We start from the raw sequence: 2,728 nt of genomic DNA on the forward strand, positions 1-2,728 counted from the left end.
CAATAAGGGCTTTAGCAGTGTTAAGTAACGAGCAACCAAGAATAATCGATACATCAGGATCTTCTTTCGTATCCAATACCACAAAGTCTATTGGAAAAATGAATTTCCCAATTTTTACTAAAATATCTTCCACAATGCCGTTGGGTTGTGTCACTGAACGGTTCGCCATGTGAATAGTCATTCTTGTAGCCTTCAACTTCTGAATGTCCAACTTCTGATAAAATGAATAAGGCATCAAATTTATGCTAGCCCTAGAATCGGCTAAAGCTTAAACCTTCGTGTTGTTCCCAAACTCACATGGAAGAGTGAGGCATCCAGGATCCCCCATCTTCTTAGGTATATCTCCCAATTCATCCCTTGAACTTTGCTCACTTAAAATAATTTTAGAATTCTTCTTTAGTTGCTAACGAGTGTCTATCAAGTCTTGTAAAAATTTTTATATTCGGGAATTTTGGATAACGACTCGACAAAGGGAGTATTAGTCGGGATACCCTTCACGTGCTTAATAAACTCTATATGCTCTCTTTCCAGTGGACTAAGGATAACTCGGGAAGGAAATGGAAAAGGTGGTTGATAAACTGAAACATAGGCATAATTTTTCTATTCAGACAGAGCCCACAACGTGAGCATAGCAGTCTCACGCCGTGAACTCGGTGTTCCAGCAGTTTCTTCATTTTTGAGTCTTGGCTTCTTTGGATTTGGATTGGGCTGTTGTGGCTCTACTTCTAATGCTTCTAGGAACTCAGAGATGGCCTCTTCTTCAGTATCTATGGCCGTTACGTGAGATTGGGTCTTCTTTTCAGGATTTTTCGGGGACATCTTCTCATGAACCAAAGTGGTAAGTTGACCAAGTTGCACTTCAAGATTATTGATGGAGGCTTGTTGATTTTTTATCAAAGCTTGTTGTTCTATCATTAATGCGTGATGATTCTTCATCAAAGTTCTTTGTTCATCATTAGCAGAATCAGCAACCTCGTGTCTCTTTTCTGAAGCTTCCATAAACTTAACTAGCATGGTCTCTAGATCGAGTTTCTTCTCAATTTGTGGTTGTTCTTTTTGGTAGAAGCCTCTGCTAGTTTGTCTATATTTTTCTTGATTTTGCTTCTTGTATTCATCATAGGGAAACCACTCTTTCTTTGGTTTCCTCGAATCTTCATCATACTTATCCACACTCGAATAGCAAACTTGGGCTTTCTTGTTTCCATATTCGTCCAAGTTGCAATCTTTTGTCAAATGTGGACCACTACCTCTCTCGTAATCAACTCTAATTGCATGAATTGGTTGGTCCATTTGTGTCAATCTCCTCTCCATAGTGTTAAGCATTTCCATCACTGCAGCCATCTCTTCAGGTTGTGCACCCCAACTCCTTTAATGCCTTCATTCCTTGGATTATGATATTCACGAGAGTGTTTTGCGAATACTTCAATTAATTCCTTGACTTCGCCCGGATTTTTCTTTGTAAGTGGTCCTTGAGAATCAAAGAGTTATCTTGTCATCACATTTACCCCATCATAAAATATTGACACCTCTTGTTGAATGTTAAGGTCATGTTGAGGACAATTCCTGAACAACCCTTTGTAACGTTTCCAAGCTTCGTAAAGTGATTACCCTGGGTTTTGCTCAAAATTGGCTATTGCCTTTTTAAGTTTAGCAATCTTAGATGGTGGACAGAATTGGTCTAGAAACTGCTCACGCATTTGAACCCAAGTAGTTACTGTACCTGGTGGGAGTGCTTTTAACCAATCCTTTGCAGCTCCTTTAAAGGTAACAGGAAGCATCCTTAGCAAGATGGTGTCCCTGTTAACATTTGGGACATTGAAGTAATCAACAATGTCATTCACTTCGTCTAAGTGTTTGAACGCATCCTCATGATCTTTTCCATAGAACGGGATATCCTTTAGTGCGGAAAGGATATGTCCCTTCAGCTCGAATGTGGCAGTGGCAGGGATTGCAGGTTGTACTAAGCGTGGACCAACATCATCTCGAATTTCTTTCTGTAAGCTCCCATGAACATTTCTTCAATATTTTCCATCTTGTTCCTTGGCTCGTTCTCGGGTTCGCTCGTATGTTCTTCAAATTCAGGCTCAGTATCGTATTCGGATTCGGTTTGGACGAGTATTTGATCCAAGTGTTCAAGCTTGCTCTTGTTCTTTGAGGATGAACTTGAATCCCCCATTTTCTTCCCCGATTTCTTTGAGAACACTGATTTGAATTCTTGTAAGGGCGTCTTCTTCTTGTGAATTGCAAACTCGGGATCTTCAAGCGGTATCACCAAAAGGGCGTTAGAGCCTCTGGTCATGAACTCCTGTAAAAACAAAAAAAAATAAGACGTAAAACTGAACTAAGAAAATCGGATTAAAATAAACAAAACTAAGGCAGATGGAATTCATGTCGTGAATCAAAAAGGTTCACGTCGTGAATCCTATAATGCAGAAAATAATAAGAATAAAACAGAAAAGTAACTTCTTGTAGGTCTTACACGACAAAAAGGATCGATTAATTTAAGGAAAACAAACTAATAATTAACTACGTCGTTCCTCGGAAACGGCGCCAAAAACTTGATGTGCATAGAAGTACCCATTAATTTTAATATTTATAACCTAAAAAACTTAGACTGTCTATGCACTTGTAGGCAGTGTACCTAGTTAGATTACAGTATAGCTTAGGTAAGTCGGGTATCGATCAATGGGAACAATGTTATTAAGTAATCTATTCACTATTAAATTAA

The 2,728-nt window shown here is 38.9% G+C and overlaps 1 non-coding gene across 1 annotated transcript; it reads left to right on the forward strand.

Annotated features, from left to right (window-relative positions):
* The first annotated feature begins 1,542 nt into the window (after positions 1–1,542).
* LOC145038187 (small nucleolar RNA R71) lies at positions 1,543–1,649 on the forward strand. Its single transcript, XR_013679250.1, has one exon. It is a non-coding gene; the product is annotated as a small nucleolar RNA R71 (small nucleolar RNA).
* The last annotated feature ends 1,079 nt before the right edge of the window (positions 1,650–2,728 follow it).

The sequence above is a fragment of the Lactuca saligna genome, chromosome 3 (genome assembly GCF_052625555.1).
Source record: "Lactuca saligna cultivar CGN05327 chromosome 3, ASM5262555v1, whole genome shotgun sequence".
Lineage (NCBI taxonomy): Eukaryota > Viridiplantae > Streptophyta > Magnoliopsida > Asterales > Asteraceae > Lactuca > Lactuca saligna.